The sequence below is a fragment of the Cardiocondyla obscurior genome, linkage group LG25 (assembly GCF_019399895.1).
Source record: "Cardiocondyla obscurior isolate alpha-2009 linkage group LG25, Cobs3.1, whole genome shotgun sequence".
In the NCBI taxonomy this organism is placed as follows: domain Eukaryota; kingdom Metazoa; phylum Arthropoda; class Insecta; order Hymenoptera; family Formicidae; genus Cardiocondyla; species Cardiocondyla obscurior.
This window is the reverse complement of record NC_091888.1, coordinates 1,839,667-1,867,482: the sequence shown is the minus strand read 5'-3', so window position 1 is coordinate 1,867,482 and position 27,816 is coordinate 1,839,667. Positions and strand designations below refer to the sequence as shown.

Below are 27,816 nucleotides of genomic sequence, written 5' to 3'. Positions count from 1 at the left end.
ACAATTTTATTATTTTGATGAATTACCGAATAATTTTACCGGAATGTGAATATTTGATAAAATTAGATTAAAAGTCTTATTCTGCTCTGTTTAAAATGTTAGCTCAAACATTCTAGTCTGCAGGTCACGTGGAAAGATTTAATTGGAATTAAAAACTTACGTGTCAGGAATTCATGATAATTTTAATATTTCATATTACTAGAAAAGAGAAAGATCAAGTCTCGCTGATTTATTTGTTAATTTTTAAGATTAACTTTCTTTCGTACAATTTATCAAGGAACTTTTTAAGATATAAAGTTTACCATTTACGTGTATGCGTTTCGTTGCTGCTCAATAATAATCACATATGTATGACAATACGTAAAAAGGCTAAATACAGTTTCACGAGGGAAGTCAACATTTTTCTTGCGGCAATATGAAAAATTTGTCTCGTAGTGATTGTTGCCACAGTGGCTTTTTTCGCGCGACCAACTGCCAAGATCTAAAAGTTTTATTCCCACCGTATGACGCAAATCCCACGTATACCCTGCCAGCAACCAAAAAGTATCCTGCCCTACGGCTCTCTTCCTCATCACCATTTTTCGGTGCCCGTTCGTCCAGCGGGGAGTCGAAAAACAACTGTTCTTTCGCGATAGAAAAGTATCTCCCAACTTTCTAACATCGGGCGTCACTTGAAGAAAAAGTCTGGGAACGCGCAAAAGCGTGGCGCCCGTTCATGAAAACTTAAAAGGGGGACGGGAAAAAGTGCTTCTGTACGACTGAAGAATAAAAGCCAATCAAACGGACTTTCGTAGATCCCACGTTGCGTTTTTAATACTTAAACTTAAACCAACGGAGCTCGGCGCAAGTATCGATTTGTCGGCGCGTAACTGACTCTGTAAATCGTATTCGGTATCGAACGCTTTTACTTTCAGTTTGAAGGAAGCCGATCATTCTCGTTTGCTGTAGCATGCCAATCATCGCCGTAACGAACAATTAGTATCCGGTTTCATTAGTTACGGCTTTATTGGGAGATATAATGGGAAAGGCAAATAAAAATAGAGAAAAATCCGAAACAATTTTATAGAAAGTAGCGTATGTGATGTGCGTGCTACTATAAAAATTTAATACACGAACCAAAATTTTAGTCCTATATATTAAATTTGATAAAATAACATACGAGATTTTTATATATTTTACGTTGAAATAATAAACACGAGCAATTTATCGATGGGACGTACCACGTCGGCTTCGTAATTCTTGAAATTTAGTTTTTTAGGCGATTCACATCTCGGCAAGATATAAAAATTGCATTTTATAGCTCTATAAAATTTTCTTTTCCACAATGATGTGAGAATGGTTCTGTAATAGGCGATCAGAGGAAAAACGATTTCTAACTGAAAGAAATTTGCATGTCTCGTAGGAACGTTGTTATGCAACAAAATATTTTATTTATTTATTTATTTAGAACGAGAAAGAAAGAGAGAGAGAGTAAAAATTAAATCCTATTTCAATAATAGAAAAGAGACTTCCGTTCCTTTGTATAAAATTTTTTTAATGAAAAGCGCTGAAACGGGAAAGGATTTAGAAAATGGAAAAGAAAATAGGAAGAAAATCCTTACGGTATAAATAATAAAAACATAAATTAATTTTAAACGTCAAGTCATAAATAATAATTTAATGAGGGTAAAGAAAAAAAAAAAAAAAAGTAGGACAAACAAGAAATAACATTTATCAATTAAAAAATTGATTTTAATTTCCGTGGTAAAAAAATACGGCGACAAATTAATTTTTTTTTCTAAATTATTATAAAATGTGGTCCTTCATATCATTCTATTAATTCAATGAGCGCGATTTTATCAAGCTACAAATCGTGAGTGAAAAACATGCTCGATGAATTACGATTAGTCACACGTTACAAAAGACATTGTTCGCTCAATAGGCCGGAATTGTGCGAATGCTCGTGGTGGTCGTTTGCACGTGGGCACCACCGGGAACGACCAAATCTCGTCGTATTTGGGCCAATTCAAAATTGAAAGTGCAGGCGCACGTAGCAGCCCCTGCGAGAGGCGCGTGTATACATTTCACAATAGCGGATGCATTTATCACGGGCAGAAAACTGCGGCTCGGTCGTGCTCGAAACTCCATAAATTCCCCGCCGTTAGTAGAAAATGGAGGAAGGGCAGCATCCATGGCTAAGGTGGCAGTGGTAGCGGAAACGAGAGAGAATCGACACGTTGGAAATCTATTTCTGGGGAAAGAAAAGCCGGGCAAACTGTTACGCGATTAAATTGCGAGCTGCCGGTAGAGACCCTCGAAATTCACGATCGTTTGCGTTCGATCTAAAACGGCCGAGTCCCTTTTCGACGAAGACGTATCTGTCATGAGTTCTTCTTTTCCTTCCGGCTTTTCCTCAGTCGACAAAAAACTGCGTTAACGAGAGCCTGATCTTTCGTCAGAGAAGTAAAAAGGTTTACGTGGCTTTAAAGTTTATGACCAGTCACATAGGCAAAAAGCGTAACGGGGAGCTTTTTTACGAAGCAGTGCTTGTGACAGTTTAAAGGATCTTAATAATCGCAAATCTACACAATGTGTGCGATTCTTTTTTCTTTTAATAAAATACTTAGAAAAATAATGAAATAAAATATATTTTTACATTAAAGTAAAAATTAAATTTATTGTAATAATTAAGAAAAGTATAGTTACTGATAGATTTATGATTCGTAATTAATATATATTTTTTTAATATCGCGGATGTAATGCATTATTTATAATAATTTAAGATTTATTCTTGAAATATATTTACGTAATAATAATCGAGGAACATGTAAGTAAAGTTTGGCAGGGAATCAAGTTCGAATGTGATAAATCTCTGCATATACGTAAAATTCCGGTGTTTCGTACTGTTTATATACTTTTTTTTTTTCTTTTCCATTAGAAGCGAAATTCAGAAATAAAACTAGATTTCCTTGTAAGTGAAGTGCACCTAGTATTTACGACGCTCTAGCATCGTCCATTATCCGGAGCTCCTACTGCGTTCCATTAGTCCCGTGTAACTAACTTCTTCAGCTTCCAAGGATTTCACGCTGAACCGTGCTTATAGGATCAAAAGATTAGGTCCACGCGTTACGCCCGATATATATAAAGTATGCGACGGGGGAAACTTTAAACTTATCCGCAAACCCGGAGAGGCGCCAAATTTCGTTGTAACGTCATCGATTTTCAAGTGTTAAAACGGTATAGTTGTTTCAAACGATGAAATATAAGCGAGAAAAAACGAAAAAGTAAAAAAAAAAAAAAAAAAAAAAAAAAGAAAAATTGATAAAAATAAACTAGTGAGAGGGGAAAAAAAATAAAAGGAGAATGGACTTCGTGTAGCTAGGTAGCCGGATGATAGTGTGCATTCTGCACATTACTCCTTTCGTAATTTAAAAAATTTTTCCGTCCTAATATTAAAATATGCAAAAAGTATGCGGCTACAAGGTTACGTAAAAAAAAAAAAAAAATCCGAAATTGATTTTCCATACATTTAAAAACAGTTATATGCGGCTTTTTTTTTTTTAAAGCTTTAACGATAACGAAAAAGCAGCTCGATAGAGAGCGACAAGCGTGCAAAACGCGTAACGGCGAATTGCGACCGTATATTTGATACTGGAATTCAATATTTGGGCGCAGCCAGATTGTAAGCATACGCAAGTGCGGGAGCGATACGCGTCTAAAAGAGAGATGTTGTCGTTTCAATCAAAACCGACAGACAAGGGCGGATGCATCGCTGACGCAACTGACACTTGTGTACAACGATACCCAATATTGCTAAATTTCCGCCCATTGACGACCGTTTGTGTTTGATAGCTATATACCAGCATAGGCGTTAATCTTGTTATCACCGGTCGACATTCATCCGAGACAATCTCCAATCGCTTCCGTATACATATTAGGTTTTTACTTGAGGTTTGGTAATCACATATCAGTGTTCTGTCGATACGTGTTATGAAAATATCTCTGGATGACAAATATTAATTACTCGATGATTGAAAACTGATTGTATTTTGTTAGATTTTTACTACATTAAATTTTTTTTTATTTACTGTTATTATATTAATAAAATCACATTTTTGTGAAGTAGCGTATAATATTTAAGTTTTACTAATAAAATTTTAAAATAATTGAAGTGCTGACGTTGCGTACATTAGTTGATTGTATCCGTATATTTTGATTGAATTTATTATATCAAAGAAATAGGAATTTTGTCGATATCTTTATCAATTTTCAGATTTTTCTGTACTATCGGACATAAAAATAATATTTTAAATTTAATTTAACTATAATAGTTAAATATTAAAATTTAATAATACACCGAGCGTTTAATTAAAAAAAAATTGAATGTCGTGCTTAAATTCTTTATCGTCAATTTTTATTACATATTTGACTAGCACTACTCTGATCCATTATTAAACTCTTGTTAATCTCAATTATTATTATTTGAAAAATTTCAATCGTAGCAATTTGCAAGCGAACAATAATACGTTCTGCTGTTTGCATTTGGAACCAAATCCGTAATTATGTACATAACTCGGAAACTACTATTTGTCAGTGAATCGCAATATTTGTCGATTCATTTGCGACATCGAGTAAACAAGTTCGTCGTGACGAGTGACGAAATGGATGTATATTTTTCGCTTTCGACTCTAAATTAAACATTTTATATTGAAAATAAAACTCTTAAAGCGAAAAATAATCATTTTGCACATTGTACATTTTAAATGTTATTTTATTTATGTAACGTCATCTCTTTAATTCACGGAAAGCATTAAATATTGCTTGTTAATTTCGAAATTATCCCACTAATTGGAGTAATATCGATTCGTTACTTTGTTTGCGACAAGATGGTAATACAGCTACGACGGTCGTGTAAAAAAAGACTGAGTTTTATTCCTTTGAAATTACGTTAGCGTGATCTTGTCAGCTCGTTTAAGTAAAGTGACTCATTAGTTGGACCGCCGCTCTTGTCATTTTATATCAGCTATATAGCCATTTACTTCCATTTAGTTGCACCGTTGCTGTAACTTTGAATCCTTCGATCTCGCTGTTGTTCGAGTTATGAGATTAAGGGTCGGCAATACCTGGCTCAACCATCTTGGATTATGACGTCAGAAGCGGAGAAATATACGCGAACGATTCTTGCGATTTACGTTCTACATAAACGACTTTATGTCGAGTAAACCGATACATCATGGCTTTTCCGGAGAAATAGTGAATGTACAGGAACCAGACATCTCGGGAAACATAGAATACGCAATGTTTGTAGAGGATTATTATATCATACTCTTAAAAACTGACGTTTGCGCGTTTGTTTGCGCGATAAAGAAATTGCCTTTAATACGGAAAATTTATTAATATTCATGTAGTTCCTTGATTGCCATGTAAAAGGCGTTAATGTGCCACAGGTCAGCAGGTTTCGCTCGGTGATAATAAAAAGTGCGTAGCTTTATGCCATGTTAAAAAAAAAAAGAACCTCCCACGAAATTAGTTAATAACGCGTGAAACAATTTTAATTTATCTCAACAGATTTTTACAGTCGATATAAATTTGCATGAATTTTATTCTTATTAAAGCGGGTTTTATAAACAGTCTTAATGCGAGAATATAATTGCGTCAGTACTATTAGAAGTTTGAAATAAATAATAATTTTTACACTAGACTTAATAAATTGCGTTAGAAAAAAACGGGGTTGCGTTCTGAAAGATTTATAATTTTCCACAATAATAAATATAAATTTAAAAAGTAAATATATGTACACAAGTAAAAATATTTTTTATTCCAAAGAAATACTGAATTTACGGAAATATTTTTTTCATGGAAATTAAATTCAAGAAACTTGTACACGGATATTATAATGGACAATCGTAACGGAAAAAAGCATTTGTAAAGTTTAGTGTTGAGTGAAACGAGTTGCACCGCATGAATGTTTAATGATATTCTAAGTTACATTTTCTGTAGAAAATGCTATTTTTCAAGCAAGAGACAAGGAAATATAATTTTTTTTTCGTTGGCGACAAAATATCTCTAATGAAATTAAATATATTTAATTTATTATGAAAGCACAAGAGACGCATTTAAATAAAAACTTTTATTTTATATAAATTTAATTTGTGCGAAGTCACCTAACAATAAGGGGAAAAAAAAAAAAATAGAAAAAAAGTAATGGCATGTAAGATGTAAATGCGGAAAATTCAGAGTATCTCTAAAAGTGTGCATACACTTAGCGAACTAACAGGGAACGCAAACGTTCACAAACAAATCAATCACTACAAAAATAACACACATCGCCGACGAATGTTCGCGGTCGCTATGTTTGTTCGGTGTTCGTGTTCTTTTCGACGTTTTCAAATTACAAGCTACGCATTCTTGATCTACATATTTTGTTTCACGTAGAACAAATACGATCTTTAAAACAAAAAAATACGATTTTTCTTTTTAAATTGTTGAGCAAATAAAAGAAATTATTTTCGCACTTCCTATTAATGCAGAAACCGTATGCATCAATCTCACCTATGTTTCTTGAGTTGCAATACGTTTCTGCACTTTAGTACCGTATTCCGTCGGGAATGATATTCGACATTTGCAATAATGCGGCGTGAGATGTTGGAATTTGCACTGTAAATTTCAAAGGCTCGTTTCGATGTTCAAAGGCGTGTCGTCATACATTATTGCAATGGCGAATATGCCGCCCAAGGGAGTGCTGCTGCGTCGGTATCGCAATAATGCACGTCGCTGCAACTTTCGGCATTATTGTAATGTTCCACCTTCTCCTACTTGGCTCACATCCACTTTCTTCGTATTCCCATAAGGGGACAAACCGCTGATTTAAAATAGTAACGTTTATTATGAACATTTACGTAATGCTCCATTCTGAATGCGTGTCTCATTCTCCGTCTTTGTACATCCTACGTCTTTAAAGTATTCTATTTTACGAGACAAGTTTTGCCGATGCAAAGTCTCGAGGATACTTTAAGAACTACGGAAACAACAGTCAAGAAGTGCACGTACTTATTTTACTGTTAAATTTGCACTGATGTATCTTTACGAATTTATAGAAAATGTTGCGTAAAATAGTTTGAATTTTACGAAAAACTGTTTTAAAAGTTACAATAATGAGAAGAATTATCTTCTCCTTCTCATTCTCTATGTGCGGAGAGTATTTGTGATTACATCTCCTTTCCTTAAAGCAAGCTATATCCTTACTTATGCGTTTATCTCTATAATTAGTATTTATATTTGATATTAATAATTGATATATCAGCATGTCTATATGAATATTTTTTATTTTATGTTACAGTCACCGGCAGAACTCCACTACTTCGCTAAAGTCCATGCAGATTGGTAAGTCAAATATTTTTTTTTTTTTCGTAGTTTACAATTAGGATCTATAAAAAAAAAAAAAAATAGCGTGCGTAAAATGCACCCATGACTTATTCTAGTTTATTTAAAATTTTAATGAATATAAAACTTTACATTAATATCTTGAATAACTTGTTATACGTTTAATTAGTTTTTCAAACTTTATTCGTGCACAAATATTAATTTATCTAAAATCGATACAGACACGTAAAAGAATAAAAAACGTAAATTTTTGTTAATAGCTAAGTTCGCCCTTATAACGGTCCATTATAATAACGTTTTATAAAATTAAAACAGAAGAAGAGTCGTACAATCAATAGAAACGCCTTGTTAGTGTTTGCCGGTGTTTCATAAACTATGCGTACTTTCAAGGCCTGTGCATTCTCAGAGATATTTTCGTAGCACATATCTGACGGAATACGTCCATCGCATAACTTAAGTGGAATTTCTGATTGCAAATATCATGAAAGAAATTGGTCGGTGCCGACCGACCATTCCGTTCAGATATGAAAATTTTTATTAGAGTGCATATTACGGAAAGAATGCGGCGAAAAGTATTACGAAATATTTTACGCTCGTTAAAATAAGTCTTTTACAATATATTATACAAATCACGTTTTCTTTTTTTAATTTACGACCGAGTAATGAAAAATAATATAACACATTTAGCAAGTGCAACATTTAAAAAAATACAATTTTTTTTTGTTAAGGGTCGATTAAAGATATGTTTTATAAATAAGAATGCGTATATTAACTCGAGAGTATTTTAATTATCTCACTCAACTTTAACAAGAAATTCATTATCATTGCATCTTGGATAAGAATAGGCGGTACTTCAATGCTGCTGGCTTTCGCTTTTATGCTGGATGGCAAAAGGGCTCAATCAAAGCGCGGAAGTACGGTGAAATTAAACAGCTGTACCGCGGCAAGTGCTCGGTTGTAAAAGAGTTAAACCGTACGCGCATTGCATACGAGTGCATCTCTATTCATCGTGAAAGCAGCGAATGCGCGCGATCGTTACGCGGTCGGTTTTGCGAGCGGAGTATTCACGGATGCGAGGGTAAATGTACAACAGAACAATTCTTTTTATAATATCGGTTTGGAGATCCGTTTATAAGGCGAGCACACAATTAGCAGAGATAAGTAAAATATATTCGCCAAGTAAAATATTCCATCGTAATTAAACGCGCGCTTTCTTCTCTTTGACGTGATAATTAACGTTATACATTATGTGCTAGAGGCTGTTACGTTCTCTCGTGTATGTACGTACGCGCGACGCATGTAGAATATTAGATGTTCCAACTACGTGGAAATTAGGGAGGTGTGCAGATGCGTTAGTAAAGAAAGTAACGAGAAAAGGAATGACCGTATGCGCTTTCACGTGTTTATTTCGAGCAAACGAATTTATTATATATATATTTTATTCGTGGAACATATTAACTCGTTGCTAAATTACAATCTGTATTTTTAAACGTCTCGTGGTATTTCCGTCATCGCTTTGCTATTTCTAATTCTCCTTTCCGGAGTACTTCACTTTTCGAAATTTCGAATTAACTGTTTTAATTTTATTGTCGTATTATATGCGCGTTATAAAAATTAATTTCAACAAATTAATATCACGTTATGCGTAAAAAGAAACTTGATAAAACTTACGCGTATGAGGATACTTTTGAAACAGAAAATTTCTGCAGAATGTGAGGAATAAAAAATGCAGTGTCCCTTGCATATGTAAGCAACAACTGGATCGATCGAAAAATATCGCTCGGCGATTCCCTTCGTGTCCATTATAAATTTTAGGAAGGAGAGATGAACACGGTTTAAGATTGATCGGCCATATGGATAGGATGTTGCGCGATCGTAAATTCTGCTCTGTTAACTTTGCGTTTAAATCATTCGCGTCAAATACAGCACCCAACCGTTTCTCCAAAAAAAGTCTGGCAGATAGATCGAGCAGTTGCATAGGACCAAGCCCTGAACGTACCTTTCATGTACGGATATTTTATCGTTGTGCGATATTTTACATTTTCCATAGTAACGAACGCTCTCGCGATCCTTCACAGTTGAAATAAACATTTTTCTTCGGCGTGATCATGCATTTACACGTATATTTCAAATTCACTCTTATCAGGGCAATATATCTTATCGCGATCATTAGCGCGGAAGTATTCGACAGTTACATTACGCTATACGATACGGAAAATGCAATTAAGCATGTTCATTAATTAATTGAGGAAGCGTGCCAAAGAATTATGTCCCAGCTTGCAAGAGTTAATTGGATATTTTAGATGCCGCGGGGTCTCATCAAGAGATTATATCGCGAAGATAGGAATCTCTATAAAATAACGTCATTACGCTTTAGATCGCAATTAATTTATTTCAAACGATGCCAATTTTAGTCTCTCATCACTCCTGATTCCGTGGGGTGCGTTTAACAGAGATCAAGTTTAAGCCCGCGCTGATCCCGGGCTTAGTAGAGTCCGTGAGTCGGTTAAAATTAATCTCGTATGTCTATGCGATTTGATGTACATGCCGCTAATTTATCCGGGTTCGTGCAAGGCTCGAAACTTTGCTGTTAAATCATGCAACTAGACGTTTATCGGGGCGTCCACGAACCAGATTGAAGAAGGCAGATTCTTGTCGAACGTGTTTAACGTCAAGTTGAACTTTATTATCACTGTAGAGTCTTATTAGTTACATACTTACGAAACTCGTTACTTATATATTTTATATTTATTTTATATTTATTAATCAATATTAATGTTGCCAATATTACTTTTAAAAGTACAATTTATTTTTAAAAACCTATCAATTATTTGTTTTTTGATATAAAATTATATGTATGTACTTTTTTTGGAGAAATCTATTGTAAAAACGTACATTTTATCGAGACATATATTACACCGAGAATAATTTAAGTCATAAATCGTCATTCTTGAGAGAAAAAAAAGAAGGGACGCGATGCTTTTTTGTAGGAATGGGAATACTTCGCTTTTAAATCAGGCGTAAAATATTTGCTCGGGAATTGAAGGGTTCCCCTTCTAATAATTCCAAGTGCTCCTGGTTTCAATATTTTTTCTGATATTTGTCCATTTACTTTATCGTGACCCAAATGCTTTCCTACGTTTAGTCGCGAATTCGACTCGGAAATAGATAGGTATGCATGAAGTTGATGCAAATCGTCTTTGAGGGTCAACAGGTACCGGGTCAATTTGGGACAACCAAGAATAATTATGAGCGACAACAGTGATTTAACGCAATGGGTTGTGAATTCCATTTCAAAAGGTTGATCAAATCGTTTTCTTTGAGACAAACAATTGTATTTTTATGAAAATTGTGTTCTATTAATTTTCCTTTTAAAATTATGTTGGATTATACGATTCTTAGTATTTTATTTTAAAACATTTTATACTTTGCAATATAATTTTTAATATCTCTTGACATTAAAAAAAAAAAAAAAAAAAAAAAATTCTATTTAAAATATTTCTATTAAAATATAATCGTTTGTTTCTCCTCTGGTTATGTATTTTATTGGCACACATCGTTATTTGCACAATTATCTTCAGAGAGGAATAGAACCAACGTGTACAGGGGCAATTAATACAATTTATTTCGGGATGTATCGCGTACCAAGTAAGCGAATTCTCTCAACTGCGGATACGGTATTATTGTAGTAAACCGCACAAGGTCGATACGTTAGGACGACGTGAAATAAACATTATATATTGTCCGAGACACTCACGAAGGCTTAGTACAATGCAACACAATATATATTTCCTTCCTGGAGGAGAGCAAAAGACCCACGCACGTATCCTACATTCCATTCTACGAGGTGAATGGTTACTTTAACGAAACTCGAACCTTTTAGACTTCGGTTCATGCATTGCTATTGTTCCACATTGTTTCTTATCATTTTGCACGTGTTTAGAACGAATATCGCGAGTTCGTATCGCCTGCGGACATTGCGAGATATTGGTAAATGCAATTTCGCGGCGGTCGTGTTTGAAGATTATAGGGATGTAGCGGAATAGCGGCGGGATCTGAATTTCGTGTCAGTTGTGAAGCGTTGCAGTAATAGGCAGTATCTTGTGTCGTTTCGTAGTGTACTACGTCTCTATATGTATATTTATTTTTACGAAATTAGATATCATTTTAAATAAAAAAAATCGGTGTGACGCCTCAATTAACTGTTGATCTATTGTTGCCGCTTAAAACCGATTTTGAGGTTCGGTTTAATTTTAATATTTTATTAATATATCCGGGCAAAGACGGTCTTCGCGATTTCCTCTCTTCTCACCGCGCCTCACCCGTGACTACCAGCGATCGTATTCGGACACGTCGTCGGCGGTTGGTGACGATCGGGGGGGAGGGAGGGTGATAGAAGACCCTAATGCGTCGACTAATCACAGTTCTCCACGGATCGCTTGATCGCTAATGGTCTACGCAACCCGTTGCGCAGTTGAGAACTTACTCTAACCTAACTGAAAGCTACAAATGTAAGTGAACCGGTAACACGTCGTCGATCGTAGATTACTCAATTGTAATTATTATATAGAAATTATTATTGTATAATTAATTAATGTCCCCAATTACAATGACGCGCGCGAATTAGGATCTCTTGAAAATCTGCACACGCGTAGCTCGCGCATGATTTCTTCTAGTCTCAAAAAGTAACGATAAAGTTGGATTCTGAGAGTCAACCGCGATTATTGTTGTATGATTATATTAAATATTTATTAATATTTTATTAGCACTTACGAAAATTCGTAGGAAAATTGTAAATTTAATAAACTGAAAATGTTTGCTTATTTCAAAGCAAGAGCTTTGATGCTAGAAGGAAAAAGCGGTAAGAGGAAACTTAGTAAAAAAAAAAAAAAAAAAATAAGAAAAAAGAAGGAAGGAAAGGCACTGATATTGCCTGCATCTTGTATGCTTTCACGTCACGTGAGGAATGCAAAAAGCGTGCCGTCCGTGTATCGTGTGTCGGGTATCGTCGTAACATTAAAAAGGGAAATTGCAGTCGGTGCGCTCGAAGGATTTGCTCGCGAATCGTAATGTGAACAAGTGACACCCACGAGGAAAAACTTTGTCGACCGATCTCCTAGGCCCGACACCGAGGGTTCTTTGTTTGCGCGTCAAACTTCCGGCGCGCCGTTTACTCAAGGCAAATGTTAAAAGTTTCATTCGTGCGTAAAGAACCTCATCGCAAGCGGTGAAATAAAACGTACAAACTTTAAATTAAATCCGACGGGACATGTAGATCCGACCTTGCCTAGGCGAACGGCGTAGAAATTGGATGGCGAATTCCTTGAGAATTCTCTGTGGGTCGACCGCAGCTTCCGCAATACTCAGGTGCACGTTAATTCTGATGTATCTTTTATGAAGTTCATTTAAGATGGATCTTGTGTGTGGCGAACTAATAATAGGACAAGATTCTCAAAGATACGATCTTCTCGTTGCATATATTTCAAAGGATATTTGATGTGAATTGGATTCGCGATTTGGCCGTCCCGCTGTTCCGACGTGGTTCAAGTAGTAAAACACATTGTGCGTCAGACAGACCGTGCGACAGCATCCGCTTTATTCGTGCGCTGGGATCTCGTATATCTCGTCTTTTTTTTTTTTGCCTCTCTCTCTCTTTCTCTCTCTGCGAATACAATACAAGGCGTGAAAGGGATCGAACGTGGGCTATTGAAATTGGGATAACCAAATCGGCATCAATATTAATTACTCGCACTGACAGAAGTCTATATCGGCAAAAACTGACGTACTGCTCAGGTTACATTTGATTGACCTTTAAAGGTTGCCTCTGTTCTCTACTGTCGGTTTAAAAAAATAATATATTGTATATATATCTAGATATGTTATAGTAAATCGATATACTACGAATTTTATTTGTTATGTGAAATAATAAAATAAAACTTAGAAAGATTAAAGACAATAACGGAGGGTAAGAAATTCTTACGTGAGAAATTTTTATACGCAAAGTAAAAATTATGGCTTTTAATCGGAGACGTGTAAGCTTTATCCGCGTACGTGTAAGATATAATATATATAATAATATCGTTAAAATAAAGTCAAGAGCGATAAAAGAACTGTTTGGCGTTTGCCACTGACGAGAAAAGCGATTTCAAGATTTAGAATTTGGCGATGTCAGTTTATCGGAAATTGCCTCGTAGATTTGCTGCAACTTCTACGTGAAATTGTAAAACTTCAATCCACTTTTTACGAATAAGCGAAATCTTCCAGCGTGACCTAGATTGTTATTGACGTAACATCAAGCGTTATTGTAACGGTCTTGTATGACCAGTTGATCACGAATATTTTTTACGTCAACACAGCGCGCCATATCGGCGCGGCGGATTAAAATTCTGCGCGTTCGTCGTCACACGAGCATGATTGTGATTTTCAGACAGCTACCTACTCGAGTTGCATCACGGACGGTTTCAAGCTTTGTTTCTTCTCCGGGTTTTTTTTTTTTTTTTTTTACTCCACTTCCTCTTATACTTTGCGCGTAACGTTTATTGTGCTAGATAGGTTTCATTTTAAAACAAAACATTATAATTTTATACGTAATGCAGAATATAAAAAAATACTGTGGGTATTATATTTTTTTTTTTTTTGCATTGTCTCGACGGTTGTATTTTTTTAAAAGTTTTATTAATATTTCTGCTAGAGTGAGATAACGATGTTCAGCCGGTCTTGGAAAGATATTATTTATGCTGCAAGACGAATATTAAGTAATAAAAATCGTAACGTTAGATAGAGGTGCATACGACAGTAACACGTTCGTGTGATGATGTACTACCCTAAATGCGGTACTATTTCGGTATGTTAGTACAAGGGAATTGCGCGCACGCAGCATGCCAAGATGATATGCAGCGGCATTTTGAAATGAGAGTTAAACGCTCGGCAGGCGGTTACTATATATTCCTATCAGATGCAATCGCAGCTCGTCTGTCATATCTACAGCGCTGTCCATCTGATCCGGACCATTTAATCTAAATTTGCTTCTGGCAAATATATTTCTATATGCGGTTTGCAGCAAAGGTCTGCTTTTGGCGTGTCGAAAACGGAAATTAAACGGTAATGTTCAAATCAAAGAAAAAAGTTGGGTAGAGTCGAAATTTTAATTTGCCTACTTTGATTACCTGACTTATTTTATATATATGTTTTTAATAATCATGATCTTCTATTTAACGTAAATACGTACCTACTTATAGGGAAGCCATAATTTTTACGTACGATTTAATAAAGTTTTATTAACGTTTCACGTAATGTATATACGGTTTCGATGTATTCTACTAGCGTATCTGCCGTCTAATCTTAATTAGGGTCCTCGTATTGTATGGGCAGGCTTAGTAAATATACGTGTGTGCCTAGTAGTTGATGCTGCTCGTGTTCAACACGACTCAGCCAAATCTGGATCAGCAACGTTTATATGTAACGAACCGTTTACACGTCATTTTGCATTTCATGCAGTTAAGCTTCCCCTTCATCAGCATTATTATTATTACTACGTGAAGGGCTTTTAGGATAAAATAAAATGTTATAAACGAAGGGTATTTCTGTGCTCGTATTCAAAAGTAGAAATATTAAATTTTAGTACGATATCGTGTGGATCAGTTGTTGGAGAGCAGTTTTGTTACTTGATTGAATATCGTTTTCTAAATATTTTATTTATGACAAGTAGCCGGTCGATTGCAAAATAATCTTGCTTGTGTAAAAAAAGTTAAATTTTTTTTTTTAGAGATATTGAATATACATACATGTAATCAGAATTACTATCGCGAGCTAAAAGAAATTCGAATAGATAGGTATTGGGCGATGAGTTCGCGCAGAAATATACTAAAGAGCACAGTTTGAATCTTACTTTGAAACGTTGCGTTTGACGTAGACAGACTGTATCTTCTAGGACGTAATTTCCCTTCAAGATATACGGAAAGGGCAATAAAAACTGACTTTTCTCCCGAGAGGGTCCGTCGTTGTTGAACTAACTGCAAGAATACGTAAAGCGGGATAATGCGGTTTCTCGCACTCAAAGTTTGTTTTATTGAAGGACGTTTCAAAACTATTGAATATAGTTTTATCAAGAATTTTTTTGATTAACGTAAAATTGAGAAAGATATCCAACGGCTTAAATACATTTTATATTACAAATGTTTTTATTGTAATATATACATGTATGATATTTATTTAAATTTTTATTATATATACGTATATATACATATAATTAATACGAAACGATAAACGTAAAACATGTACGAAAGATGGTTAAATGATAATTAACATATGACAATTAGTCATTATTTTATGATTATTATCACTCATGGTTTATTGGTTATAAATTATTTTAATCAGTGCGCGCGGGGCTGATGAATTATTATCGTTATTATTTAACATTAGCCGTAAGTCCGAGCCGACGGCCCATTGTAATTTTCTTCAACTATTTCCATTATTGTACGAGATATTCCCACCATTGTTTTGCAGCAAGCGAAACGCCATCGTCATTTGTACGAGAATCCTCTCGGCTTTCTCTCGCTTTTTCATGGACTGTACATCACATTAACCGTTTTTCCTTCGTTCTATCTCCTTCTCTTCTTGCATCTTACGGCCGAACATTCCCTCTTGCTGCAATAAAAGCAAGTGGAAAGTGCTCGACTATATCTCAAGCTCCTATACGGTGTTCGTAAAGTATGTACGAGAGAGAGAGAGAGAGGTATTAAGCAAAGTTTGCATTAAAACGAAACTTTCTTTTTTAATTAATGATAAAGTCTTTATATGCATCGTATCTTTAAATTTTTTTTCCGGTTAGAAGAAATAAAAGTTTGAATTATTATTTAGTGATTGCTTAATTATAATTTTCTTTTTTAAATATGATAACAATTAATGTGTGGGCCTTCGGTTCTTATTATTTATTCGACGTATTCCGTCTTAATAGACTAATGCTCGGGTGCCGACATATCTGACGTCTTATCGCGTCGATTATAAACGTTATGTTGATTGAAATTATTATTAATGTACACGTATAAACGTGACGGCGGTAGCTCCGGTGACATATAACAATAGTGGTGAAGTTCATGACGATTTATCAAGACGTGCGTGCAAGCGACATGTATCGCACGTCTACCGACGAAATCCAATTTTCTACTTGGACGTGGTTAAAACGATACGGCGATTAATAACGTCTCGGACAGCTTGAACGCTTCGTCGGAAAGATGGTATTCGACAGTACAAATTCACCACCGGCGACCGAGTCGCGGAATTGTGATCGAGATAAATGCGAGAACGTGGCGGGGAAAAAGAGATATTGTCCCGTCAAGAAAGTCAAGATAAAAATAACTGGCTAGTTTTGCCACGAATGCAAATCGTTATGGCGATGTAATTCTCAAGGGTGATAACGCCGCTATCACGGACCTTCGTGAGAGAACTAAAATTCGGCAAGATAAAAATTTTAGAATTATCGTAAGATGTCATATCTCTTTTTTTTTTTTTTTTTTATGGAACAGCCGCTATAAGATACTATTTATGAGATTACAAGCTCGGGTCCACGGTATATAGGATAGTCCGAAATAGATAAGCGACATTATTTCGCGCGTCGTTGCGCAACTTGCGATTGTTCATGTATATACGAATATCTTAGATACGAGGTAATCCTTTCGCTCAGATAATTCTGCGTCTTATCTTCCTAGGCTGTATTGCTTCTTTGAAGGTGCATTTAATTCTGGTTGTAAATTCTTCACTGAATATCCAACTCTGATTGCTAATCTTTCTCTTAAAGAAAGTTGTTACGAATATCAGATTCAGACTCGTTTTAATTAATGAAATTTAGTTAATTCCGAAATATTTAGGAATTGCATCTTTTCTCTCTCGCTTTTTTTTTTTTTTTTACTCGGTGTTCCACCGTTATTAATTCAACCAAGAAGCATAAAATTTTGATTTAAAAATAAATTTCCATTTATATCTACTTATATTTTTTCGTCGCGTGTATGGAACTTTATTATTTAATCTGAACTTTTTATATTTTTTTCCGGCCGTTAAAGGGAATGGCATATCGCAGAATAGCATGATTATTTCAAACTCGTTTTGGGCGAGCTTACATATACCGAGTGCTTTCAACTGTGCGCGTCACGAAAATTGAGAGAAAACACTGCCGTCGAGTATACTTTGAAGCATGTACTCGTACCGATATGGTGGCAAATGTGTACGACAAAGGATATACAGCATACACAACATAAAGTATACATACATAACATATGCATACTCTTTGTTGCACCTGACTGCACTTATGCACTTCCCGGCATCATAACCGCGTTACATTATGCGTTTGCGGAGCCAACGTAACACGATAAGGTGGTTTTCGTCATCGCGTAATGCGAAACCTTGGTGTACCACGTCTAGCTGTTAGGAGACCCACGTTTCGCGCCGGCCAACGGTACATTCGCGGCGGTGACGCGAAAAATCTTCGCTGATGAAAATCGCGATCTCCAAGCGACTTGGCGCTCGTGAATAACTCTTTTTTTTCTTTTTTTTTTTTTTAAATACCTAGCCCAGGATGAAACAAGACAGTTGTTGAGAAACTTTTTAATCGTAAAACTTTAATAAGGTGGTACCGGAATATAAAACGCAGCAATTTGCGGTTAGTAAAGTACTTACAATAAGTTTTCCAATTTTACTTTCCACGCATTCCGCCACGTTCACGTTCAATTTTTTTTTTCTTTTACAATTGATGTTATACGTTTCCAAAGAGAATCTCTTTTACGTCGGAACTGCGTACTTGAATATAATGGTTTTTAAATTTATAATATAGTTAGATGACTACTACTCACGCTGAATTTTCTAACTTTATCGGGGGCAGCGCGATGTAAGAGAGGCAACTTTCAATTTCTTCATCGCGAAAAGTCTGGAAGTGATTTTCTTGCGCGTATTCAGCGTCCTTATTCAGGCGGATCAATGTGACGGATCATTATCGCGAATCTAGGACACACATGTTATATGCTAATCCTAACGCGTATATGTAACGGCACGGTAACCTTAGAGGTACCTGCCTGTACATATACGGAGGCGTTTACCCGAAATCCAGTGTCTTCAGGCGATTGAGTAATACACGTTCTCGATGCTTTGACATATCAGAAGCTATCCGTGCGTGTAATTGGTCCGAAATCCTACCGACAGTTTGTCAAGCAGGTCCGGAAATGGAGCCATCATATCCCATTAATCATAGTCACCTAATACGATAATCACGAAATATCATCGGCACACGTGTCTAATTCGGGCATGCCGTGATTGATGTAATCTAGACGACTTCAACGGTTCCTTGAACACGCGGACAACGTACTTTGCACATACCTTCAATATATAAATATATATCTACGCTTTAACGTATGCCGAATTAAAAAATAAGTAGGTTTTATTTGATAAGAAATATTTCTTTCGCGTATAGCATACTTTATCCGTAAACATTTTTAAGTAAAAGAAAATAGGATGAAAAAATTCTCCGTCTTCCATCGCTGAAAGGGTTTATAGTGATATATCTTTCATCTCTTTGCACATCGTTTCCTTTTGACGATAGGCGCGCGTTAAAAACTATATAATTTGATGACGCAATAATATTCTTCCGATTGATATTCATGGCGCAGATTCGTCCGCATTAATCTGTGCTTAAAACTTCGCCGTTCACAGGGGAACTATTTTCTGCTAGTTAGAACAAGTTTTAGCAATTCACTTCAATTTTCAGTGGATTAGAGCGTTTGATTTAAAAACTTGATGAGACGCGCATTATATTCTTCTGTATCGCTGAATTAATAGGAATACTTCAAAGTATTTACGTTCGTTGATACCTGCGTAATTCGATATCCCCTAGGATTAAACTAATACGAACGCTTTAGCGTATTTACGACCCCTCGCTTCTTTGTGTAATTCGATCTTTCCTACGCGATGGGGTGCTTAAAACTTTAAATGGCACTAACTATGGCCGTCACGATTACATTTATAAAAGCTTACAGGAAAACTTTTACGAAATCGCTTTTCGAATGCCTTCGTCAAAATCTAATGAGTTAGTTACATTTGCTCGAGTTATGCTTTTGCAAAACTGCCACGTGGCATCACTCTCATACAGTGCTCTCTGCTGTATAATAATATGACATTCGGGATTGGAAATAGAAGTAACAAATTGCCATTAACGAAAACAATATATTTAGATAACAATAATGCATTTCAAATTAATTAATTATTCAAAGTCACGTTGCGTTATATCGTGCACAAATTATATTTTGAAATTTGTGATCGCAAAATAGGATGTTTGCTGCAAATATTTATTAATTTGATTAGAATGTTATTTAACATTTATTAATTTATTAATTAATATCTGTAACAGAAAATGCGTCATCGCTCATAGAGTTTTAATTTACGTATGCCGATATCGCGTCAAATATTATGTATCTTAAATATAAATTTAGTACCAAGGCTCCGAGTTATCGAAAGACTTGGAGCTTCAAAGATGAATTGCCGAAACTTCTGAAAGTCGAGAAAAATCAATTTCTAAGTACTCACTTCGTCTATGTGGTACACAAGATAGAGAATCTATCGGATTCACTTCTCGCCTGCCGTACTATGTTCCTCTTTACCTGTTGCTCTATGAAACCGGAAGCCAAAAAATCTTAATGCCTCGCTTCCCATAATGTTGCTCCGTAACGTTACTTTAAATTCAACGTGCAGTTGTACCAGATTAGATAGCTTTTCCTGTTAAGATTTTATAGCGACATTTGGTTGAGTTTATTTTAATGGAGTTGAAAAAAATTGTAGTACAAACTTTCAAGCGATTGTTCAGAACGAAATGGCCGCAATTGAATTTTGATAACAATAAAACGATAAAAACTGATCTAATGTACTTACCGAAGTAAAGTTTTATAAAGTAGTATTGAAACAAACTGAATATTTGAACGTTACATCCAAAAGCAATCCACAGAATTGCAAGTTTGCATGCAGTAATATTCGTATACTTCTCAATATAGGACGTAACGGAATATTGTGAGCATATCAGGAATTTTCTTATTGAATATGCCAAAACTACCCTGCAAATTTAGTTTCGCATACGTGCGCCGAAAGTTTTAAAATTTATCATCAGTATGCATCAACGTCATGCAGCGATATTTTGAATAAAGTAGCTATTCGTTAAAAATCATCGGTGGTCCCTCTGTACTCTGTATACGTATACGCTGAATGTTTATTCTTTCTCCTTTACGACAAAGTGGGTCACGCAAAGGTAGTGAACTGTATTAGGATGTATGCATGCAAAACCCGAGAAAAAGTTTCACAATGCAATCAAACCAACATAACAGTGCAACGTTTCGCTAAGCGCTCGTGTGGAATGGATTTATTGTCGTATTACGTTTTGACGTGTTAAACTATAATATACATATAGCAAAAGGTTATATAAAAAAAAAGATTTTATCATTATTATATAGAAGAAACTATTAATTTTTTTTATTTATGTTGTATAATACATTTATACATCGATTCGATTAAATATTAATATCGTGTTGCGTAACTACCGAAAAGAATTTTTATTTTTTTTTTTTTAACAAATCTTAAATTGATTTGTTATTTTATCATATTCGTCGGTTACTTGTTTAACGCAACGTATAATTGCTCACAAAATACTGACATTCGGGAAAGGAAATAGAGTTTTTCGGTAAATACTACGTTTTATGTTTGAAATGTAACTGGAATGCGCGGTAACTATCGGAAAACATGCATTTTGTAAAATACTTCGACGCTTTGCGGATATTATGCGGTTATTGAGAAAAATATTTTCGCACAGTATGCACCTCTGTAAAAGGCAAAAATTCAGACCTTCTAAAAATGTTCCAAACTTTCAATGTTTTTCTATCTTTGCTATGCCGTTTACTATTTGATTGAAAATTTTTCTGCCTTTTGTTAGCAGAAGCTTTTTCTTTATATTGACGGAATTTATAATAGAGCGCGATTCTTTAATTGCGCGTTTTTAGTCTGTTAGGACATTAACATAGAGCAACGCGTACTTTCTCAATAATTCTGAAAATTTTTTGTTATATTTTATATATAAAACGTAAAAATGCGGAATATGTTATCTTGAAGGAAACTCGATTGTTAAATCCGGCGTTCTTAAAAGTTACAAACTACAGATTCGTTACGAAGCAAAGTAAAAGAGAAACGTTAATCGTTAACTCAATACGGACTCCCCGTAAAAGTCTCGTGACTGCAATTCGCTAGTTTCGTCAGTGAATCGTGAACGAATGTGGCCAATGAGAGCAACGCAACAGGTATTCCGATGTAATACGATATTACTTCACTAGTCCTCAATTCGTCCCCGAAGTGGATATAACAGGCTTTCTCGACGATTTTACAAAACTCGAAGAGGTTTTTAAATTGTTTCAGTTACCACCGTTTAAATTGCAAATGTAACTATCGAATTCCGAGAATTTCAATTGGTATCAATCACAGATCGGTCGTACGAGTTATAGAACAATGGAATGCGTCAAGTTGTGAAAGCTCTTTGACAATATAGAAGCATTATTCAGATTCAAGTAGAAATGTTAGCTTAAAAAATAATTGAGCATTAACTATGACATCATGAAATTACGTTATCGAGCTGTAATATTTACGGTATAAATATCAAAGAGCGTATTAAGACGATTAGCTTTATGAATTAATAGCGCATCGCTTAAGCACAGATACCAGCAAATTTCCCAATACATCAATAAAGTCTTTACAGCTTCTTATATGACGCTAAATAAATTAGTCAATTAATGAAGAATTATAGTTACGCGTAACAAATTATTTTATTATAAAAATACTTATATTACTATTTTATTTTAACATTTATAAATTTGCTAGTGGATATCGTTAACAAAGTTTGATTTAATAATATCCGGTTTTTTAGGTTTAAAAATTAATATTTTCGTGAAAGAAGCAATTGTCTTTATTCGTTCATATTTTATGTTTAAGTAGTTGAATTTGCTGAGCTCACACAAGCGATCAATAAAACTTGAATCGCCTTATTTGCTAGGGTAAAAGTCTCAATATCCGAATACTATAATATCCGAGGAAATGCAGACGCAATTTATATACAATCGTTGGAGACAAAGTAAAAGTTAAGAACATTCTATATCGTTGAAAGGGTAATTTCTCATAGAGCAGACGTATCAATCAGATTAATTGCATGCGAGACGTGCGGATAACGTTCCGGAGATGACGGGCGGCATGATCATCGATAAACCGGCATTCACTTCGTTCTCGTCATCCTGCGTCCGTGCGGACTCAGGAATGTGGTATGAACGACGATCCCGGCGTGAGTCATTGTTCGCATAATCGTTCGCGCAACACGAACGCTCGTACGATCGTTATCCCCGGTGACGATTATCGCGTGATACGTTCCGTTGCCGGTGATAATTCTAAAAGCACCACCGAGCGAATTGTCATCACTCGTTTACGGCACAGGTGCACATCATGCCCAATAGCGCCGCGTTGCAATTCGCTTGAAATCGATGTATCGCAATACCGATCAACGGATTTAAGCGGAACGGATAGGAGAGAAAAGCTGCTTTTTACTTCTGATACAATTTTTTTTTTTTTTTTTATCGGGAAACATTTTGGGTTTCGTAAATCGGTTCAAAGCGTTTTTTGGAATGGCTTACTCGGAATGAGCACTTCAAAATCTTTACAGCTTATAACGATTATTTGGGTTTTATACTTTTCACTTTGTAGTGCTTGCAAAGTAATCAAAAAATAATTTTTATCTTGTTGCAAATATATAAAGACTGCTCGTGTAACTTGAATTTGTCAATTAAATTTAAAGCACGTGCACCGTGTGCAAATATTAATTTTTATATACTAATAAACATGTTTATGCGAATTTCAATTTCATAATCTTATATCACTTTGCGATTTTAGGTTCTTGATATTTTCATAACGGATGTAAATTTATGTACTGGTAGATCGTAAACGAAAGGTCAGGAAATCAAAGAGAAAAATATATATTGCGTTTGCATTTGCTTTTACGGGGCTCTTGAGAGCGTTTTTACTTTTCGAATCGTTTCAAATCGGTTCGAGACGTTAGAGAGTAGAAACATGAAGGACTTGCGACTTGGTTATGTAATTTCCTGTTAGAAATAGAACGGTTAGAAAGAGCGAGCATTTGGTACCAATTTTTCGAAATGGTGATTACGCATTTTTTTTTCTCCTGCTGGAGTACTAAAGATTGATTGGATGGACATTTTAAACGATGGAAATAGCGAAAAGGTTAGCGTATCACAAATTATACCATTTAGCGCAACCAAAGAACTCGAGATTACATTACAATGCAATAATTAAAAGAGTCGATATTGATTTAATCCGTTTTACGTTACAAGACGTTCTTTAAGAACTGAATGATGCAGGTCGGGAATAATAGCTAGCAGTCTAAAGCGGAATAGCTTTTTTTCTTTTTTTTTTTTTTTTTTGCGCAACTGCGCGTCATGCGGTTAACGAAAAATGGGATGCGAAAATGTTAGCCCGTAAAACTTTCAACCGCAGCGGTCGTAGGTCTTCCAGCAAAGAAGTGAAGACCGTCAGCCGGGTCCTCTCTTGCGCTGACTAATTGCTACGTTATAATTACACGCGGGGCTAATGCGCGATTACGTGGTCTCGTGCACATTCGTATCCGGTTCGAGGCTGCCTCTGTCTCTTTCGCTTTGTCCCTCTCTCTTTCTCCGTCAGTCAACATTAGCCTAATGCAACTATAACTATCTGTTGACCGTTACAGTGCGAAGAATTAAGCGGTACCAAAGCATGACCATAAATCTAATTACACGGGCAGTATCGCGGCAGACCACTTGTAACGATGCGCGCAAATGTTGTAGCCTCCCCAGTAGCATCAGAAGCACCGGCAGCTAAGGCAAACACGCCTGCGCGACGTTAAGTTCTCACGTGTAATTAATTAAACGCGAGATGACAGACACTTCGCCGTCAGCGCGTATACAATATACAGTAATAGCTCCTTCAGCTAGTCGCACGTACGGTACACCGGAAACTTCGAAACAATATACATAGCTCACATATCAGAAAATATAATAGAGGCGTTACGATGACGCTTGTTGCTTGTTAGCGGTGCACACGAGTAGCGTAATCATGCACTTAGCGAGATTAATGCGACATTACAAGAGATTCCCCCTCCGAAAAGATGGAGTTTTAGTTGACTATAATCTTGACGATCACGGAGTTTTTAAAGCCGCTTTAGTCTACTGGGCGCGTAAAAAAAAAAATTCTTAATGAAGATTACTTTTTGCAAGTTAATAAACGCGTTTTATCAACAGAAAGGCGTGTAAAAGCGTGTAAAAATAAAGGCGGCATTCGTCTATATTTGGCGTGAGGCTGCAAGATCGTTACCTTCACTGTCTATTTAACACTGTAACACTTGCGTGCATATTTAACTTCAAGGAAATCGGTTTATGTGCGACTATAACATTTTATCTCTTTACGTCCTTCAGGAAATCTCTATACGCAACGTGTTGTGCCGCTACGCTTAATTACCGTATCATCGGTAGTATCGGCAGCAATGCAAAAAGAGGATTTCTATATTGATCTTATCAGGTGACGTGTTTGCTTACCCTTAGTTCGACGTCACCGGATGCCCGCGCGTGGAGAAATTTTAATAAAATCGGGCACACTCGAGCGGATCAAATGACGTAATGCCAGTATTATGAGATAGACTCTTTTTATCGGCGATGCAGAACTTGTATTCATGCATGTATCCAGGTTAATGTCCCAGCTGTTGACACGCATTTAATTCTCGTGTAGATAATACACACATATTTAAGATATTAATGCAAGGACGCGTTGTTGCGAAAAAAAAAAGAAAAGTCTGCAAAAGCATTTTTTCTCGGTGTCACGTCATTCGTCGTCGTTCTCCTCGTGAGAATCGCGAAGCGTACGATACCTCGAAAAGCGGCCTCTAAAAGCCCGTCGTTAACGGTAAAAGCATCGATAATGTACGGCGTGACGTACGAAAATACTCACGTTGCCGATAGGTAATCTAATATTAGTTTACGAACCTCGTCTGTAGGGTCACTCTTCGTTCGCGGGTTAACGTGAAATATTTTGTTGCTTTTGCAGCAATTGCACTAACGTATCTACTTTTTTTATTGACTTCTGAAGTTTAGCCACGCCGCGCTGCACTTTTAACGAGTCGCAGCGTGCTACATACGTGCTCATTGCAACGACTTCGCCCTCGACTGCAATCCCGCGACTCGTTTGTAACTGGTATTTTGTTTTTGCTCTTGCGCACGGTATATACCCTGGCCCGTGAATTGTGAAGTCCGGAGGGATCGCAGAATGTTGAGTTGTTGCCAGGATTTTTTTTTTTTTTTTTCTCACATATATCTCTCTTGAAGTATTCAAAATGCAAAAGTTGGAATATTCAATTTTGGCATTTTTGGATGTAAAGATGGGTGGGACTTGGCGAAGTAAAAAGAAATGAACGGCACGAAAATTTTAAAGTTTGAAACGACAATTTAAAACTTGCATGAAAATTGTTATCGAACAGTTTTTTAAGAGTAAACATTGGCGAGAATTTTTCTTTTCTGCTTTTTTTTTTTTTTTTCTTACCGTTACGTACGCAAACTTGTTCGCCTGCTATATGATAAAATAATAATTGAATCGATTTATCGAATAACAATAAAATTTTTTACGATATTAAACGTACAATCTCGCGCTATCGAGCGAAACGCGATGTGGGTATACGAAGCATACAATTTGGTTAGAGGATTATTAGGGGTTCGCGCTACGTTCAACAAGTGTTTCAACCAACCTGAGCTTAGAAATGGCCCACAGGGATCCAATCTATGCACTGTTTATATGTTGATGACCAGCGCTACGCTGAGTTTATGAAATGATTTCATTTCTTGATTGTTACATTAATTCGCAAAACCGAGCAAAGCTCTGATGATGCAATATCTCGCATTTGTACATTTACAAAGTATTTATTATGTAAAAAATTCCAACATGTTATACGAAAATTAATATTAACGTTTATTATATAAAGAAAAATATTCTTAGGTATAGATTTAAATTAAAATTATTTTAAACTTGCTTATCTTTTTAATAATATTTTAACAGTATTAATTTGTAAATTAATTCTTTAATTAACTTTAAAGTGTTGAATTTGCTAGTTTAACAACAACGCTGAACTTTATTACTTCAGAAATCTAATTTGGATTTTCGTGGAAGGTTAATTTTTTGATATCTTCTCGGAACCATTTAACACACAATAACATCCGAAGTTCCTAACTACTCCAACAATAATTGCATGATAGTTTCTGTTCCAATTACCTCGAGCGAGTAAAGTGAACGTACGATCGATTGTTAAGATCGAATTTGCACACAGCGAACTAGCCTGAAATAGGGGATCTTATAGTATATCCGTCTAGATCGACGTTCAAATTACTGAGGCGCATTGGACCGTCAGAATCGGGCGTATTGGATTTTCGGTGAAACCGTGCAATTCGACGGGCACGAAAGTCAGCGTAACAGTGTCTTCGCTAAGGCGTACGTTCGCTTGCCTCTCGCAGCTGAGCATTCGATAACCCCCGTTCGTCCGTCGATCGTTACCGCGCTCGCTTTTCTCGGGGTTCATTGAATTTTCGCACGTCGCCCAATATCGCGATATCCGGCAATTCTTCTTTCTGTCAATTCATATCTGCAAAATGGATATCGCAACCCACGTCCGACCGCTGACTTTTACGCGTGGCCACTTTTACATCCGGGGTTTCGTTGCGTATAGGGGAAAAAAAAAAATGCAAAGAACGCGGACGCGCCTGTGATCCATTAAATTTTATATTCCACTAAGTGCACGTGTAAATTTCGTGTGGCGTCCGATGGGAGAAAAAGGACGTGTACCCTGAGAGGCAGATATGGCATTTACCGCGAAGAAGGCGTTTAGCGTAGCATATCCTTTAGAACCGGCCCAGAGGAGGGTGATCGAGAAGACTGTTCTCTTCCACAGTTCTCGATGATTCTTAGCAGTCGGCGCTTCGCGGTATAATAACTATGGGTTTTGTGTGAGGATCGACGCACATCACGATAGTGTCATGCGCTAACTGCCGTCGCCGCGGCAAATGCCATATCTGCCTCTCAGTGTACGTTCGCCAAAATTGTACACGCTGGGACTCTGCCTTTCTATCTTTCTTTCTCTCTCGAGTACGACGAAAATGTGTACGACGCGACGGACTAAGGCGACGCGTGCGTTTTAATGAAAAGCTGTGCGCGACAGAGGCACAAAGCTGCTGCACTCCCGGCTCGGTCAGCTTTCGAACTTTTGCCAACGTTGTGGATGGCAGACACATGCGATGTCTGTGCCGCTACCCAGAATTTTTTGACGACCTATATATGTGGCGAACTTTGCGCGCTCGACTTTTTAGGAAA

General features: G+C 36.2%; 1 protein-coding gene across 5 annotated transcripts in view; it reads right to left on the bottom strand.

Annotated features, from left to right (window-relative positions):
* Positions 1–27,816, bottom strand: part of 5-ht1 (serotonin receptor) — a 100,763-nt gene that overhangs the window by 21,835 nt on the left and 51,112 nt on the right. The gene's annotated exons all lie outside the window — the stretch shown is intronic.